Raw genomic sequence first — 20631 nt, forward strand, 5'->3', positions numbered from 1 at the left:
AAAGGTATGGAGATAGGATGCATCCCTGGCGTACGCCCTTCCCAATTTTGAACCATGCAGTGTTTCCTTGCTCTGTTCTGACAACTGCCTCCTGGGCCAAGTATAGGTTTTGCATTAGAACGATCAAGTGTTCTAGGATTCCCATTCTTCTCAGAGTCAGCCACAGTTTGTTATGATCCACACAGTCAAACACATTTGCATAGTCAGTGAAACCCAGATATACATTCCTCTGGTATTCCCGGCTTTCATGTAAGGTCCATTTAACATCAGCTACAATATTCCTAGTACCATGAACCCCTTCTAAACCCAACCTGGACTTCTGGCAGTTCGCTGCTGATGTGCTGTTCCAGTCGTTTTTGGATAATCTTCAGTAGAATCTTGCTTGCATGTGAAATCAATGAGATCATTCTATAGTTTCCACACTCTGATGGCTCACTTTTCTTTGGGTTGGGAACAAATATAGATCTCTTCCAGTCAGTTGGCCAAGTGGTGGTTCTCCAGACTTTTTGGCACAACTTGATGAGCACATCCAGGGCAACATCTGTTAGCTGAAATATGTCAATTGGTACCATCTATTCCTGGGGCCTTATTTTTTGCCATTTCCTCCAAAGCAGCCTCAACTTCTTCTTTCATCACCATAGGCTCTTGCTCATATGTTGTTTCATTAAATTCTTCTGCGTCTGCCAATCTCTTTCAATACAGTGACTCAGTATATTCTTTCCATCTTTTTTAATACTTCCTGGATCATTTAATATTCTGGCAAAAGCATCCTTGATTATAGCAACTCGAGGTTTGAATTTGTTCTTCTGTTCCTTGAGCTTAAGAAATGCTGAGTGAGTCCAGCCCTTTTGATTTTCTGACTCCAACTCCTTGCACATTTCATTATAATATTTTACTTTGTCATCCCGTGCTGCCTTTTGAAATCTTCTATCCAACTCTTTAGTATCTTGAGTTCTTTCTTGTGTTTTGGCTTCTCTATGCTCCAGTGCAATTTTCAGAGTCTCTTCTGACATCCATTTTGGTCATCTCTTCCTCTTCTGTCTTTGCAATGACCATTTGCACTCTTCCTGGATGATACCTTTGATATCCTCCCACAACTCGTCTGGTCTTCGCTTATTAGTGTTCAAGGCCTCAAACCTGTTCCTGAGATGGTTCTGAAATTCAGGTGGAATAGACTCAAAGTCATATTTTGGTTCCTGTGGATTTGGTTTAATTTTCCTCAACTTCAGCTTGAACTTGCATATGAGTAGTTGCTAAAATTCTGCGTGCACACACACACACACACACACACACACACACACACACGTTTAGAGAGAAATAATTGTGCAAATTGTTTTGCAAAGTCAGTTATATTTATTCAACCTGGTGCAAATAAAACTGTCAGCCAGCCTGTTGGTTTAGCCTGTCTAAGTCTATGAACTCTGTGTCTGGGAGAAGTTCTGTGCTCAAAAGTTCATAATATTCAAGCGATCAAAGATCTAACCTTCCAGAGACATGTTGTTAGTTGTCATGGAATCATTTCTGACTCATAGTTGGCCCCATCTGTGCACATTAAAAGTGCTTCAGAGGGTTATCTTCAAAGACTTTCAGAAGTACATCTCTAGCCTCTTCCTGTGATTTATCTTTTGGTGGATTCAAAAGCTTAACCATTTTTTTTTTTTGCAAAACCTCATTCTGTTTTCATAAATACTGTTGTTGCAAAACAATTTTTCAGGCTACTTTTTGAGAACTTACTTAAAAGAATTGTGTATATTATCTCTCAGTCTCTCTCTCTCTCTCTCTCACACACACACACACACACACACACACACACACACACACACACACACACACACAGAGTAACATTGCCATCAAGTCAGAGGAGCTAAACCATCAAAGCTCCATATTCTAGACCATCAGATCTCCATATTCCATATACTATTAGGCTCGAGTGTGTCAGACTGTGAAGTTGACACAGGAAGGACATAGTTCAGATCTGCTACTCATAGGGTCACTATGAGTTGTATTCAACTTGATAGCACCTAACAATATTGCATACATAAATATTGTTAATGTACTGACAATCTTCAAGAATTATCAAAAATTATATGCTTTTAAAATTTCCTTGGACCAGTTGGATGGAATTAACAACTCAGAAACAAATCCATCCACCCATAGGCATCTGATCTTTGACAAAAAAATAAAATCCATTAAATGAAAAAGGCAAATGTTACTGCCAAAACTCTATACTTAATTTGTATAAAACAATATCATACCTCTTAACATATACAAAAACTGACTTAAGATAGATGTTCAGGGAAACCTATAACTGTGTGTGTGCGTGTAAGAGAGATAGAGGGAAAAGGAAAGGAAGAGAAAGAGAAAGAAAGAATATAAAGAGGTAAATATGTAACAGGATTCCAAATTCCATTAGCTTTAAAAGGTGAAAGTGAGCTAACCCCTCACACTTAACTATTATAAGCCCAGTAAAAGCATTCTTTTTTTCTGTTACGGTGTTTGAAGTCTTTCTTAGGGTTGACATCTTTCTGCTTATATTACTCATCTGTTCTTGCATGTTGTATATTTTTCCTTCGGAGCCTGAATCTTAATAATCATCATAATTTAAAAATTTTAGCATGGCAGTTAAACATTAGCTGAATCTTGTACTTAAGCTTGCTTTGTCTAAAACTATTTTTTTCCTTTTAAGATCTCTTGCAATATTTTTGTTGAAAACCAGACATGCCATTGTCTTCAGTTGTTATTATGTGCCATCAAGTTGCCTGCTATTCATAGTGATCCTATATGTATAATAGCTCTGAAGTCTGCCCTATCCTCAGCCAGCCTCACTGACTCCAACATACCTACCCCTGTTGGCCAATTAACTCTGTCAGTCCATCTGATCCAGGGTCGTTTTCTCCTGCTCTGTCCCTCCACCCTTCCAAGTAGGTTGTTCTTCTCTAAGGACTGGTCCCTCCTGGCCACGTGCCCAATGTATGTGAGATGGAGCTTCAAAATCCATGTCTCCAAGGAGATACTTGCTTTCTCCCTCTTTAAGAGAGACCTATTTGTTCTCCTGGTGGTCAATAGTATGTAGTACTCTTCTCTAGTACCATAATTCAAAGGCATTAATTCTTCTGTCATCCTTAGTCATTGTCCATCTCTCTGATGCATTGCAAGTAATTGTGAAGATTATGGCCTTGATCAGGTGAACCCTAATTTCTAGGCTGGCATAATTGCATTTTAGTACTTTAGAAAGGTCCCTGATAGCAAATTTCCCCAATACAATTAATCTATTTCTGGACTGTTAGTGTGCCAAGAGTGTTGATTGTGGAGTTCAGAAAGCTGAAATGGTTAATTTCTCTTCTCCATCCATCATGGTGTTTGCTGCCAGTAGGCCCAGTGGTGAGAATCTATGTTGAGCTTCAATCTATATTGAAGACTACAATCTTGGACCTTCTGTAGCAAACACTTCAGACAGGCCTCAGTTTCAGCAAGCAGTATTGTAATATCATGTGCATAACACAGGTTGTTGATGAGTCTTCCTCCAATCCTGATGGTACATTCTTCCTCATAAATCCCAGCCTCCCGAATTATCTGCATACTGATTGAAAAAGTATGCAGACAAGATGCATCCTTGATGCATGTCCTCTCTGATTTTGAACCATGCAGTGTTTCCTTGCTCTGTTCTGATGATGTTCTCTTGGTCCAAGTATAGGTTTCACATAAGCGCTATCAGGTGTGTTGAGATTCCCATTCTCATCAAGGTTAGCCACAATTTGTCGTGATCCACACAGTCAGATGCCTTTTTAGAGTCAATGAAATACAGGCAGTCATTCCTTGAGTGCAGGTCCATCTGACATTGGCGACAGTGTCTCTAGTGTCATGACCTCTTTTAAACCCAGCTTGTATTTCTGATAGTTCTCTGTCAATGCATTGCTTCAGTCATTTTTTTTTTCTTATCTTCAGCAAGATTTTGCTAGTGTGTGATATTAGTGATATTGTTAGATAATTTCCACACTCTTTAGGGTCACCTTTTTGGGTATAGGAATAACTATGGATTTCTCTTTTTTCCCTAGTCAGTTGGCCAGGTGGTTGTCCTCCAGATTTCTTGGCACAACGTGGTGAACAAATTCATGGCAACGTATGTTTGTTGAAATATGTAAATTCCTTCAGAGCATCTTGAGCTTGCCCCTTTATCACATTGCCTCTTGGTTGTATGCTGTTTCATGAAATTTTGTGTCGGCCTGTTCTTCTTTATACAGTGACTCTGTATAGAATAGTCCTTCCATCTTTATTAATGCTTCCTGGATCACCTAATATTCTACCTATAACATCCTTAAGTATTGTAACTCAAGGCTTGAATGTCTTCTTCAGTTCCTTCAACTTAAGAAATGCCAAGCGAGTTTGGTCCTTTTGCTTTCCTGACTCTGGCTCTTTACACATTTCATTGTAATACTTTCCTTTGTCTCTCCGCCTTTTGAATCTTCTGTTCAGCTTCCTAACTTCTTGATTTCTTTCCTTTGCTTTAGCTTCTTGGCGCTCTAGTGAAATATCTCGAGTTTCTTCTGACATCCATCTCAGTCTTTTCTTCGTCTTTTGTTTCTGTAATGATCTTTTGAATTCTTCTTGGATGGCAATCTTGATATTCTCGCACAGCCCATCTGGTCTTCATTCATTAGTTTTCAAGGTTTCAAACCAGTTCCTGGGATGGTTTTTAAATTCAGGTGGCTTAGACTCAAGTTCAAATTTTGGTTCCTGTGGATTTGATTTAACTTTCTGTAGCTTTAACTTGCATACATGTAGTTGAGAGTATGTTCGACAACTGATACTGAACTTCTCCAATGATTCTTTTCACAGATGTAATCTCTCTGATTCTTGTGCATATTATTAGATGAAATCCATGTGTATAGTCACCACTTATAAGTACATCTTATAAAAGGTATTTGTGATGAATAAATCATTGATTGTATAGAATTTTATCATTGTCTCCAGCCTCATTTCTGTCACCAAGTCCACGTTTTCTGACTACTGAGCCTTCTTCCATGTTCCCAACTTTTTCATTACAATCATCCATTTTTATTAATGCATGTTAGTTGCATGTTCGATCTATTTCTGAGTGAAAAAGTTAGTAGAAATCATCTATTTCCTGCTCTTTGGCTCTAGTGGTTGGTGCATATATTGGAATGATAGTGGTATTCATTAGACTTCTTTGTATGCATCTGGATATTATCCCATCACTCACAACATTTCGTTTCTAGTTGGAACTAGAAATGACCTCTTTAACTATAGTAGTGACTCTGATTATCCTCACCTTTTCATCTCCAGCATAGTAGATCATCTGATTATCTGATTCAAAATGTCCCATGTCAATATTTATTCATTCCATTTCTTTCTTAACAATGTCCAACTCTCTTACATTCATGCACCTCACATTCCCCATTTCACTCACTAGTGTCTGCTTACAACTGTTCCTCCTCCCTTCCTTCAAATTTGAGGATTCTCTCAGCCTCATATGCCATGCCTGCAAGTCTACTCTAAGTGTGCTCTATGTGCTGTATTGAACATAGGATTTTCAAAGCCCTCTTGTTTTGGAGGTGGATGGTCAATCGTTCTTCCTAGTCTGTATTAATTTGGATACTGAGCTTTAAAACAATATCTGACAGATAAGCATTTTATAGAAAGGAAAAGATGAAAGACATTGGCCCATTATAGAAGTAACCAATAGACACTCAGTGTCACCCCCTCCCTTGGCATGTGAGCCTTGACCTGTTTCTTTCCCCACTCCACCAGCATCCCCTTCCACTCCTGCCTACCCTGTCCAGCACCTACTCTTTGTATGTTGTTGTTATTGTTAAGTGCTACTGAGTCATTTGTGACTCAAAGCAACCCTATGTACAATAGCTCTGAACCATGTTCTATCCTGTGCCAACCTTATTGTCTCTGAGACACCTACCCTTAATACCACAGTCACTGAGTCAGTCCGTCTTATCCAGGGTATTCCTCTCTTTCGTTTTCCTTTCACCCTCTCAAGGATGATGTTCCTCTCCAAGGACTGGTCCCTCCTTGCAACTTGGCCAAAGTATGTCAGACAAGGTTTCAGAATCTTTGCCTCCAAGGAGCAGCCTGGTTTCACTTTCTAGAACAAACCTGTTTGTTCTCTTCGCAGTCCATGATATATTCAATATTCTTCTCCAGCACCACAGCTCAAAGGCATCAATTATTCTATATTCTGTAGTCATTGCCCAGCTTTCTGACCCATAGCAAGTAATTGTAAAGACTATGGCCTGAATCAATAGCACCTTAGTCTCCAGATTGACATCTTTGCTCTTCAGTACTCTGGAGAGGTCCTGATAGCAATTAATTTGCACTTTTCCAGTCATTCATTGTTGCGCTTTTCTCCCTGCTCACCTCCTCCCCCCAATTCACTCTTCTCCTTGAAAAGCAAATCTTTTTCATTGTTATGCAATCACTCCCCCCAAGTACTCCACTGTGCAGCCTTCATTCTGGACTGAGCACTTTTTAACACTGGCCTGAAGCCATGAGGCTCAAGAATGAGGTGTTGCTAAGCACATTTTGGAAGCTGTCCAGACTACCCTTAATTGGAGCATTTTGACCTCTCTAACATGGCTCTGTGTGGTCTGTGAGCTATCACAATGGATTTCAGACCCAGCAGAGTATGTAGTAAGATTGGTATTATGGTGAGTAGAAAGAGGTGTGGGAGTGTGGGGGACATGACTGATCTCATGGGAATTGGCTTTGTGTCACTGGTATTATTGGAGACAGTTCCCTACTGTGAAGTTGGGTAAGGTCAAATGTGACCATCTCCACGCGACCTTTGCTTTTTTGCTCAGGACAGGACAGGGTTCAGATCTGTTGTTCACAGGGTCACTGTGAGTCATATTTGACCTTACTGCACCTGAAAACAACAACAACAACAGCCTTTTAAATGCAAGAATGCATAATATCACAATCTTTGTAGAGAGAAACTGTGCACAAAAGGAGCCCAAACTATATTTTTAAAATCCCAACTATAAACCCAGAAAATGGGTTATATATTTTCAAAGTATTTTTAAAGAAAAGGAGAAGTAAATCATATAGCAGCTAACAAGAAGAAGATTCTATGTATAAAAAATAAAAAATTAGATGAGGAGTTAATTCCATTTTGAATACCATTTATATTATGTTAAAGAAGTAACATAATAGGATCATTTGAAAAAAAATTATACATATGAAGTCTCAAAGCTCTTAGGATTTTTTTAAAAGTTTTACATACAGTAATTAAAATTAAATAGTATCTACAGCAACTGTTTAGAATCTACATGCTAGGGAAGCTATGCCACCACCATTATTTTAAATACCAGACCAGTAAGGTTACCTACCTATCATGGATCTAGGTTTTTGTGGAACTTAGAGATCAAGATGAAATGGGAAGAAGGAAATACTTGAAAACATTAATCAATAAAGACCTTATAAATAGTAAGTGAACATAATCTGATACAGTACTAGAAGATTAACCTTTTGTGTTAGAAGGTACTCATAACATGACAGGGATATAGGTCTTTTGTGTCTCTAGTTAGATTTTCTCCCAACTATTTAACCTAACACTTCCTTGATCTAAACCAATGACAGCTAAGTGTCTTGCCTCTCTATAAACATTAAATCATTCTCGCCAACGAGAAAGAATGAGACATACAATGCTGGGACTATCTGAAGAGCAATCACTTTATTTTGGAGGTGACTTTGAGAACACTAGAAATTCCTGTTAGAAATACACAGATTTATTTTATGAGTTTTCAACTTCAAGAGTCAATTATATGGAAATACCAGAGACAAAGTAATAATTCACTGTAGACGATGGGACTGGGTCTATGTTATGAAGCCTTGAGAATAAAATATTCACATTTTAAGATGTTGAAGGCTGTAAAAATGAAAGTGATCTGTGGACACTTTATCATACTGACTTTTTTAGTTATGCCAGCTCTAAAATTAATTTTTTTTTAACTTGTGTGCCTAGAGACACCTGGATTCACCTGTTTTAACTTTTCAGCTTGCTGCTTCTTATATCATACATCTCATAGTTGAAAACATAATTGTGTATTGGATGGAAAAGAAGAATGAGATACTTCCAGGAATTAACTTACTGTCACTGGTCCTTGCAGCAGACCAGTGTGATGAAACATATCCCTTCAGTGAATAAGGCTTACAAGTTCTCAGTAAATTATAGAGTTAGTCATGCTGAGATAACACTTGAGTATGACTGAGGAACTTCCTGTATCAAGCAGAGAAAAATGCATTTATCACTTTGTCAGTGCTTTGTTCTCCAAACCCATTTATCTCCAGACACATATACACATATACCTAGCATAGCCCTCTAGATTAGTGTTGCTTAAAATGTGATTGTGGCACTTGGAATTTACCCAGTAATCCTCCTGAACTTTCCACTTGGGGGAGATATACATACACACACACACACACCCCATTTTGTTTAGACATTTCACAAATATAAGTGTCAGGTGATTATTTTCTCCAAATCTTTGCTTCTTTCCAGCCAACATTTATTTTCATTATGGTTGCTCTATAACTGCATGGGGCAGTTTCTTCTGGCTAACAATCCATAAGCAATACCACTTCATCTGCAGGTTATCATTGATACTTGTGGACTGTGAATGCTCACTCTCATTCTTATGCAGTGAGATATTCTGAATTCCCCAAAAGTAACCTAGTCATTCAAAAGTGATAATTTAGCATAAAAATACTGATGAGGTTACTGCTGCCCACCAAAATGCTCCCTTATCCTGCATTTTCAGTTTACTTTGGTCACACAAAATAATTCTTACATTACCAGGTTTGATATTCAATGGCATGTAACAGCAACTATCAAGTTTGGATTCCAAATGTATTATCAGATGTTTTCTTACTAATTTTCATCATGAGCAGCTACATTAATGATTTGAGCTTCTGAAAAAGCATTTTCAAAAGTCAGAGTACAACTCCTTTCAGTCTGGTTTCTGGTTTCTTTGCTTCAAGCTTTACTCTTGAATTTCTCAGTCAGTGAAAGAGCCCTCCTCCTGGAAACAGGTTTTATAAATCTCAGGATGAAGATCATATATAGATATTTTTTAAACATATGTATGTTGTCATTCATTGCTGTTGATTCTGAACAAACTCACAGGAGACTGTCCAACTTTCCCTTGGTGGAGTAAAACTGCTTACCTTTAGGTTGGCAGTGCAACTCCTTACACATTAGACCACCAGGCTTCCATTTCAAACTACAAGAAATACATTATATATCTTGGTCTATAGAGATGGAAAAACAACTAAGATTGAAAATATTGATCCTGACCTGTCATAAAAATTATACCTACAAAGTCATTGAGGAAGAGTTATGTAACAAAGGGTCATCTTGACAAGAACACATTATAAACAGCTGGAATCTTTTTTTTAACAGCTGAAATCTTAAAAGTCAGATCCCAATATCATTATAATTTTAATAAACTTGTCATCAGATCTAGTTTCAATTCTAATTGAGTTGCATTGTCTTATTTTTCCAAGACACTATTGCATCCACTACTCAACTGTTACCTTGTCATTTTGTGGTGACTTGACTGTTACTGTGAAGATGGAAATTATGTCACTAGTATTTAAAATACCATCAGAGTCAGTCATGGTGGACAGGTTTCAGAGGCACTTCAGCACTAGCTCACAGTAGGAAGAAGGACTAGCCATCCATATCTGAAATAAAAGGCTCTCAAAAACCCTGTGAATAGCAGTGAAACACCATGTACTGTTGTTCTGAAAGATAAAGGACTTTCAATTGTTTATGTGGCATGACTCAAAGTGAGAAGAAATGGCCTCAAGTATCCCCTGATAATTGGAACATAGGATATATGAATTATGGATTGAAGAAAATTGGAATTGATGAAAATGGGATTGGAACAGATAAAAAAGGCTATCTGAGGCATCAGAGAGCTGCAACAGATTGATATTGGCCATATTAAATCAGACAGTCATATAGCCTCCCATGCTGGAAATGACAAAATGACATAGTGTCATAATCATTTTCAAAAAGAATATTTCTCAGTTTACACAGGAGTAAAATACTGTTAGTGATAGGATAATACCCATATGCATACAAAGTTGTTGTTGATTGCCTTCGAGTCAAGTACAACTCATAGCTACCCTAGGAACAAAAGGCCTGAAGGCTTTCTACAACTATCGACATTCATCAAAGTTCATAGAGTTTCCTGAGGCATGTTGTTTAGGAAATAGATGCATACAAAGAAGACCTGTTAATATAACAGTCATTTACCCACCAACCATTAAAGACAAGAAATTGAAGGTATTGACCAACTTCTGTAGTCTGAAATTTGTCAAACATGCAGTGAAATGCATTGGTAATAACTAGTATTTGGAATGTAAAAGGATTGATAATGGGAAAATAATGACCATGGTTATATAAATGAGGCCAGACATTGCATAAAGGAATTTTGTACTATCAATTTCTTATATATCAAAATTCATTTTTGAAGAAAAAATATTCACCTAGACCTTATTTGATAGTATACAAATGAACCAGATAGACTACATATATGGACAGAATCAATGGAGAAGCTCAATATTATCATTCCAAACAAGGCCAAGGGTTGACTGTGAAACAGACTATCAATATACAAATTCAAACTGAAGCTGAAGAGAATGAAAGCAAGTCCATAAAAGCCAAAATTCAACTTTGTGTATATTTCTCCTATATTAGAGGTCATTTCAAGGTAAGATTTCATGCACTGAACACTGATGACTGAAGACCAGAAGAGTTGTGAAAAGACATTAAGAATATCATACATTATGTTAAGAACTGAGGCACAAACAGAGACTTGCACAGCAGTGTTCATAGCAGTGTTGTTCACCATCGCAAGAGCATAGAAACAGCCCAAATGTCCAACTTAGGAATGGATTGAGAGACTATGGTACATTCACACAATGGAATACTAGTAAGCATGTAGGAGCAGTAATTTTTAAATTATTACCTAGCCTGGGAGGGACTGGAGAGCATTATGCTAAGTGAAATAACTCAGTCCCATAGGAAAAATAGTGTATAAAACCATTATTGTAGAAAGAGTATAAAGAGCCAAGGGAAGGGAGGATGGAAGCAGAGGGGTGCGGATGTGTGGGGAGGGTGGGATTAATTATGGCACAATTTGATGGGTAAAGGGGGATCTGATGTGAAAATATATCAGAATTTTGTAAATAAACTATAATGTTTAACCATGGGGGAGGGAATATCATACATTATGAAAGTGAAAGGCTATTAGAAGAAATTCTGGAAAGATGAGACCAAAATAGATGTCAGAAGAAACCCAGACACTTGCTTTAGAACATTGTTGTTGTTCTGAAGTAGATTATGATTCCGAATAACATTATGAGTAACAAATCTGAATCTTGCACAATCCTGTGCCATCCTCATGATCTCGTATACTCAAGTTTATTTTTTCAATTATTGTGTTAATTCATCTTGTTGAAGGCCTTCTTCTCTTTCTCTGACCTCCCACCTTTTCTAATATGTTGTCTTTTCCCCAAACTGGTCCCCCTTGATAGTTTGTCCAAAATATAGGAATTGTAGTGTTGTATAAGATTATATCCAGAATATCCCATGGCCTGCCCAGATGGCAGACAAGTCTGTTCTGTAGGAAAGGCAACCAAAGCACTCCTTAGAAGCAAGGTTGGTGACATTTCATCTTCCATGCTAGGGCAATGAGGGCCTGGAATAAAAGGAAGAAATGCTGAAACAAGACAGTAGAACCTAAGACAGTGAAGGACAAAACAAAGTAGAAAATGTAGAAAGATCTGGAGTTAAAGAAAAGGAAAAACATAATGGTATTTTTCAAACTGAAATAATGGGAGAAAAATATTCAAGCCCCAAGTTGTAAAACTGAGGGCTTGTATGGGCAAAATATTGAATGACAAGGATTTACAAAAAAAGTTGGGGGAAATACACCATTTCAGAAAGTAGCATATTATTAGAAAACATTGGAACTGAAGAAGTCCAGGCTGCACTGATGGCAAAAAGTAAGACTCCAAAAATCGATGGAATATTCTAGTTATTTTGAGGGGTTTGAATTAGGGAGCGTGAGATATTAAGTGGTAACATAAGAGAAATACCTGTTGTGATTCTTCAGCAAATAGATGCATCCCTGGATATGGTCACTCTACTATGGCAAGAAATTTGGAAAACAGCTACATAGTCAACCAAGATATTCATATGTATCCTCATTCCGAAAAGGGGGTGATCCAGTAGAATGGAGAAATCCTCAAACAACATCATTACTATGACATTCAAATAATATTTTAAAAATGAAACTAGAATAGGACAACTGGGACCGCCAGAAATGTAAGCTGGATTCAGATGAGGTTGTGGAACAAAGGATATGATTGCTGGTGTTAAATGGGTCTTGTCTGAAAGCAAATAATACCAGAAAAATGTTTACTTGTGTTCATTGACTGTGAAAATACAGGTGACTGTGGATAATAACAAAATATGAATTACATTAATATCACACTTAAGTAAAATATTGTTTAAGATTATTAGAAATGACTGGAGTAGTACATTGACTGGGAACTGCCAGGAATTTAAATGGAATCTAAAAATATTTGAAACAGAGGGCTGCATTTGTGAAGTCAGGTGAATTTTGGCTGAAAACAAAGAATACTGTGCGAAGGCATTGACTTTGTGGATCACAATAAACTATAGATAATATTGACAGAAATTAGGAATGCCAGAATTCTTACTTGTGCTTATGAGAGTCACCACCTAGACCATTTTAATGGAACAATGGGATACTTCATCTTTTAAAACCAGGAAAGAATGTGCCAGGATTGTGTTCTTTCCCCATACCTACTCAATCTGTATGCTAAGCAAATAATCTGAGAAGCTGTACTGTATGAAGAAGAATGTGCCATCAGTATTGTAAGACAGTTCACATATTTTCCTGATTTTAAACGGTATCCTTTTTACTGTTCGTAGCCCCTTTGTAGCACCTGTGATATGCAGATGGTATAACCTTACACACTGAAAGTGAAGTGTACATGAAAAATTTGCTGATAAAGTTCAAAGGCTGTAGTTTTCATATGGATTACATTTCAATAAAACTCTCATAACTGGAACAATAAACAGTATTATGAGTGGAAATAAGCCTCAAGTTGTCAAAGATTTAATTTTTATTAGGATTCACAATAAATATCCACAGAAGCAGCAGTCAAGAAATCAAGCGACTTATTTCAGTGGGCAAACTCCTATCAACTATCTCTTTAGGATGTCAGTTAAAATATTAAGATGCACCTGACCCAGACTATAATATTTTAAATTGCTTCTTTTGCATTTAAAAATTAGACTATAAGGGAGACTGACAAAGAAATGATGCCTCTGAATTATGGTATTGGTGAATAATATTGAATATATCATGGACTGTCAAAACAATAACAAAAGGATGTCGATGCAACAGTGGTAATACTTCATCCCACATACTTTGGCTATGTTATCAAGAGCACCTGTTCCTAAAGAAAACATCTTGTTTGGAAAAATGGGAAAAGGTGCCATAGTGGCATAATGAGTTAGATATTAATTTTCTAACTGAAAGGTAGATGGTTAAAATCAATGCGTGAAAGATAAGGCAACAGAATCCCATTATGATTTACAGCTTTAGAAACTTGATGAGGAGTTGCCTTGAGTCAGAATAATCTACTCTGGGGAAGTAGTCTTCTTTTTTAAATTTGCATTTGCTTTTAAAATAGAAATTACATGCATTTACAATGAAATAAAACTTAAAAATGGTATTTCAAATTAACAAAAAACAAAACAAAAAGAAACTGACTGAAACAATGCATTTAAACACAGCAGAGATTCTGTTGATGGTACAGGATTGGATAGAATTTCATCCTGTTGTACGTTGAGCCACAATGCGTCAGAGCCAACACAACTACCACTGAAAAGGAGACACAGTGCCCTTTGCATTTTGTACCATGGTGTCTCTTTATTTGAGGTTGCCATTTTGGATTATTTTTTCAAGTGACTTCAAAACTACTACATTTCATTTGGATCAAGTACTAGAGTCTCAAACATTTACTGGAAACAACTCAGCTAGAGGTGTTTGCCCTTCTTGCTCCTCCAGAACACTTCAAAGGACAGGTTTTGCAAATATTCAAGCCACTGTGCAAGTCATTCTTTCACTTGTGTCATAGATCTATCTGATCCAATGGTACAGCAAATGTTGGAGGCAAATAGGGCTCTGTCTGGAGTTTGAGAGGCCACTATTGGTAGATCTGGGAGCTCTGGTGGAACCACAGGTATGTAGATATGCTGCTAACTCAAGGGTGGCCCCTCAACAAATTGTGATTCTTCTTCCTATCCTGGTGGCATATTCTTCACAAAGTACATCTTCTCAAGTGATTTGCTGAGCACATAGTTTGAAGAGACACAAAAATAGATATAGCCCGGATGTACATCTTTCTTGATTTTAAATCATTCAGTATTTCATTGTTCTATTCAGATAACAGCTTCTTTGTCTATGAATAGGTGTGGCATGACATTCCCACTGTTCTTTGTGTCAGTCATAATCCATAGAGTCAAATGCATTGAAAGACAATTCACATATTTTCATCAATAAAATGCAAGTAAACATCTTTCTGATATTCTCCACTTTAAGTCCATTGGCTATCAGCACTCGTACCCTTCATTCCATAACCTCTTCTACATACAGCTTGAATTTTTAGCAATTTCTTGTGGATGTTCTGTTCCATACATTTTAAAAATAATCTTCTGGAAAATTTTATTTGCATATGTTGGCTCACCTTTTTTGGGAATGGGAATGAATAGGGATCACCTTCAGTCAGTTGACCAGGTAGCCATTTTCCACGTTTGTTAGCATAGATTAGTGAGCACATCCAGGAGGGCATGTGTTTGTTTAAACAGGTCAATTGATACTCTGTTAATCCTTGGGACTTCATCTTTTTGCCTATGAATTCAGTTTAGTTTCATTTTTCCTTCTGTAGTGTTGGCTATTGATGTTATTTTACTTGCTGAAATGGGTCATGTCAGCCAGTTCTTTCAAGTACACTGACTGTACATACCCTCAGTCTTCTTTTACTACTTCTCACATCATTCAAGATTTTGATCATAGAATCCTTCAGTATTACAGCTTGGGGCTTGAATTTGTTTTTCAGCTTGAGAAATGATCAGTTTATTCTTCTTTTTTCATTTGCCAATCACTTTTCACATATGTCATTCTAATTCTTTGCTTTTTCTTCTTAAAATGTTCTTTGAAATGTTCTATTTGTGTCTTTTAAACCAACATTTCTTCCCTTTGTTTTGGACTTTATATATTCTGGTGCAAATTTCAGAGTCTCTTCTGATACCTATTTCAGTCTTTTCTTTCTTCCCTGTCTTGTACTGACCGTTGGTTTCTTCATGGATGATATCCTTAATGCCATCCTACAGCCTATCCGGTCTTCAATCATTAGTGTTTAATGCATCAAATATATTGTTGTGACGGTTTTAAAATTCAGGTAGCAAAGACTAGATTGAAAGTTATCATTTGATTATCATGGACTTGCTTTAATTTTCCCTAAGCTTCAGTTTGAACTTGCACATGAGTAATTGATCTTTTCTACCTAGCCTTATTTTGACTACTGATAGTGAGCTTCTGCATTGACCCTTTCTACAGATGTAAATCTCATTCCCATGCTGTCCATTAGGTGAGATCTATGTGTATAGTTGTCATTTGTTTCTTTAAAAAGACATTTGCAATGAGTCAATCACTGATTACACAGAATTCTGCCATTCAAACTCCATTTCTTTATCACATTCCTATTTTCCATACACAAATCCTTTTTCTTTGTTTCCAATTTTTGTGCTCTAATTACTAACACTTATTAATGCACATTGGTTGCATGTTATGCCATATTGTCTTCCAGAGAGTCTCTATCTCTCCACATCCTCTCCAACATTTCTTGCTTCCTGCCCTACTAAACTTTGCTACTGGAGGGAGATGGTATCTCATTGTGGTTTTGACTTGCATTTCTTCATGTGTCTGTGGTTACCTGAATGTTTTCCTCTGTGCAAAGTCTTTCCATGTCTTTTGCCCAATTTCTAACTGGATTATCAGTCTTTTTCTTCTGGAGGCCCAGGAGGATTCTGTAAACTTTTGTTATGAGATCCTTGGCTGAAATGATATTGCCAAATGTTTGTTCCAAGTCAGTAGGTTTTCTTTTCACCCTGTTGGAAAAGTTTTTGATGAGCACAGCGATTTAATCTTTAGAAGACCCCATTCATCAATTTTATCCTATTCAGATTTTGCCTTTCTAGTTGTATTTGGCAGTCTCTTTCTACCATAGGCTAAGTCTTTTAAGCATGGTACCAGTTTGTCTCTTAGGAATTTTATGGTTTGGGGCTCTCTTCCCATATCTCTGATCCACCTTGATTTGAAATTTGTGTATGGTGTGAAATGTGGATCCTGTTTCCGCTTTCTGCAGGTAACAGTACAGTTTGCCACTATCATAGCATCTGTGTATAATGACAGCTTCACCATCTCTTTGCTGATCTGGATGCCTTTTATTTCCATCTCTTGTCTATTGCCCTAGCAAGTACAATATTGAATAGAAGTGCTGATAGTGGACATCCTTCTCTGGCCCTTGTTCACAAGGAAAAAACAATGTTTTTAGTCTTATTCCACTGGGAATGATATTGGCTTTTGGTTTTGCATATATACTTTGCAGTATGTTGAATAAATTGTCTTATGTTCGAATTTTGCTGAGTGTCTTAATCAGGAAATGGTGTTGGATTTATCAAATGTCTTTTCTGCATTAATTTCTAGGGTTATATGGTTCTTGTTATTTGCTTTGTTAATGTGGTGAATTACATAGTTTTTCTTAGATTGAACCATCCTGCATACCTCTTATGAATCCCATTTGGTCATGATGAATGATTTTTTTTAATGTGCTTTTGTATTCTGTTGGCTGGGATTTTGTTAAGGACTTTTTTAAAAAAATAGTCATTTACTTAAAAATTTGTATACATTGTTTTTCATCTACGTTCATGAGAGATATTGGTCTGTAGATTTCTTGTTTGGTGATATCTTTTTCAGGTTTCTGTATTAGGATTATGTTGGCTTCATAGAATGTTTCTAGAAATGTTCCTTTACCATTTTTTGAAAGAATTTAAGTAGAATAAATGATAAATCTCTGAATATTTGGTAGAAATCAGTCACAAAGCCATCTGGTCCAGGGCGCATTTTTTGTGGGGGAGTTTTTTTATGACCTCACTTTCTTCTTTTGTTGTGGGTCTTTTCAACATCTGACCATGTCAATCTGAGTAGGACATGAGTTTCAAGGAATGTTTATTTCCTCTTACATTTTCAAATCTCTCGGAGTATAGCTTTTCATAATATTCTGATACTATAGATTTCATTTCCTCTGGATCTGTTATATTACCTCTATCATGAATTAATTGAGTAATTAGTGTCTTCTCCATTTTCTCTTTTGTTAAGTTTGCCAATGATTTGTCAATTTTATTGACCCTTTTGAAAAAACAGCTTCTGGTTTTATTGATGGTTTCAATCGTTTTTCTGTTTTCTATCTCATTGATTTCAGCTCTCGTTTTTGTAATTTCCCTCTTCTAGAGGCTGTGGGGTTAGATTGTGCTTTTTCTATTTGATGAAAGTGTTGAGTTAGATCATTAGCTTTGCTTCTTTCTTTGTTTTTTTTTATGTGTATGTCTGTTGCTATGAACTGGCCCCTGAGAACTGCATAGTGCTCTCTGTTTTATGAATCTAACACTACTCTAAGATCATCAGCATACCTAAGCTTCCCACTTATCTTCGTGCAACTTTCTTCCTTAGATCTAGTTCATGTTCTGCTGTCCTCAGTTTACTCCAAGTATTTTTATAAAATATCTGTTTCTTTTGAGAATTGCATGAAGTTGCCTTCTTCCACTCTTCACCCAGGAACACAGCTCACTTTGCTTCAAGATGTCCGATTTATAGCACACTTACAGTCTCATTCTAAACCTAACCTTTCCATTTCTTCTTCCACTCGATATTTAACTTCATTCTTCAGACTTCTTTTTACTGTTCTGAGCTCCCAGATTACCATTTATATATGACTCACCTACTTTATTGACTGTAGGTAAGTGATACAGTATGTGAGACTTAGGTGTATGAAACTGTAGAAGGATAATATAGTATCCTGGTTGTTGATTGTCAGAGAATGACACCGTACAAAACTAAGCCATTTTAGGCTATCTCCTCATAGGCAAGGTTGGTGAAACTCCAACTCATATACTTTGGACATTTTGTTAGGAGGGGCTAGTCCTTGGAGAGGGAAAAGTGGCGGGCGGGTCAGCATAAGAAAGGAAGATGCTCAATGGGATGGATTGACATAGTGACTGTAATGACGATCTCATATTTTGGGGAGATGGTGAGGATGAGACAAGATAGGGCAGGGTCCAAAGCCTTTCATAGAGCTCCTATGAGTCACACTCAAATGTGACAACACAAAACAATAACATTGTACCATAATGTTTTTCTACTAATGTACATTTGAGTTGCTTCTATTGTTTTGCTTTGCTAAATAGTACTGTTTTGGACCACTGAGAGAACAAACAGGTTTGTCCTGGAGAAGGTGAAACCAGGCTGCTCCTTGGAAGCAAGGATTTTGAGGCTTCATCTCACATACTTTGATCATGTGGCCAGGAGGGACCAGTCCCTGGAGAATGACATCATGCTTGGAAGGGTGGAGGGGCAATGCAGGAGAGGAAGACCTCAGATAAAATGGCTTGACATGATAACTGGGGTAATGGGGTCGATGTCAGAGACAGTATGACTAGCTCAGGATAGGGAAGGGCTCAGATATATTGTAGGATCTCTGTTGTAGGCTCAGATTATATATATATGGTCTCTATGAGTCACAGGTGACTAAATGGCACGTAACAACAAATAGCACTGCATTGTGGATCTGTATGCATCTGTATGTGTGTGTAAGAGAGAGAGGGAGAACATTTGCATTTCTCAAAAATAGTTATTGAAATAAAATCTTGGAAACATATAATTAGTTAATAGATAAATTTAAAAACAACAAAGCAAAAACTATACTGCAAACTCATTGCCACTGAGTTGGAGTCAACTCATAGCTTATCTTCCAGTGGGTTTTTCAAAGCTGTTATTCACAGGAGATGGCATTGCTCATCTAGAATAATTTTGAGTTGTCAGAGAGGCACTTCAGTCATCAGCACAACTTCCTATGATCTAGGTGATGACCAGAGCTTCCTAATGCTGTTGATTTTATAAGCAGTTAAAGTGGAATCGACTTATAACTGTCCTTCCACCTGATTTTCAGATGTTGTAAATCACATGGGAAGAGATTGTCTGTCTTTGTCCTACAGAACACCTGGTGGATTCAAAGCACAAGACTTTGAGCTGATGGTACACCTCCATACCCACTAGGCCACCAGAAGTCCCTGAGTCCCCTAATAATTAATAGGCATTTTTACTCGATATTATCCAATTCTTCACTCTTGCTTTTATTGTAATCTCAAAAATAACATCATGGAACATCAATTTGCCTACAGTCTCATTCACATCTTATGCAGATAATTCTGGATTTTTGCCAGGAAAGTGAGCAATGCTATCTATGTATGATTGTAATTTTCATTTATTGCACTATAAGGGGTAGGGATCATCTTTTTTATGACTAGGATCTACTTATATTTCTTTTTATTTAAACTGTTTACATAATCATCCCATTTTTATAGAGCTATTTTGCATCCACTGTGTTTGCAGACATGTAAGCAGTAAATATATTAACTCTAATAGGTAATTTAAGTAGCATATATTTCCCCAATTTATTATTTTTTAATTTATGATCATTTTGCTACTCAAAGTGTTTTTATATAATCAAATTTATCAATAATTTCTTTATAATGTAAAAATTTTAAGTAACAATTTGAGATTTTCCTCTATCGTGTTAAAGATAAATTCACCTGTTTTCTTCTGAAACTGTTATGGTTTCTTTCTTTACATGTAAATCTCTCTGAGAATATTTAGCTGGTGACAGGTGTGAGAATTTATTCCAACTTTACCTTTTTTCCATATGGTTATTCATTTATCTTAAAAGTCTCTTAACAAGTCTACTTTTCTCTCTCAAAGGTTTCTTAAGTATGCCTTTATTTTACTGTGAATTTATACTGTAACTGAGTTCTATTTATGAATTTTTCTACTCTAGCCCACTGATCTATATTCTCGAACTAGCTCTCCATAGTTGTGATCAAAGAAACTTTACAATGAGTTTAAATACCTAGTAGTCATGATCTCTCCTTCACTTTTCCTATTTCTTCCAGAATTTTACTGGCTGTACTTCTAAGTTTGTACTTCTAAATAATATTTAGAATAAAATTATCTATTTCTTCAAGAAGAAAAAAAGATAGTTTTTTTAAATATGCTGAATTTATGACTTAATTAATAGATACGTTCTTGATGTTAAATCTTTTTGCAAGGAAATGAATTTTTTCCATCTGACGAAGTCTGTGTTTTGGTTAATCAATTATGACCAGTTAAATAGAAGGAAAATGTTCTGGAAGATTCTTGGAGAACTTTGGGGATATTTTGGTGG

This window comes from Elephantulus edwardii, unplaced genomic scaffold (assembly GCF_000299155.1).
Source record: "Elephantulus edwardii isolate Elephantulus edwardi_28Jun2011 unplaced genomic scaffold, EleEdw1.0 scaffold00330, whole genome shotgun sequence".
NCBI classification, from domain to species: Eukaryota; Metazoa; Chordata; class Mammalia; order Macroscelidea; family Macroscelididae; genus Elephantulus; species Elephantulus edwardii.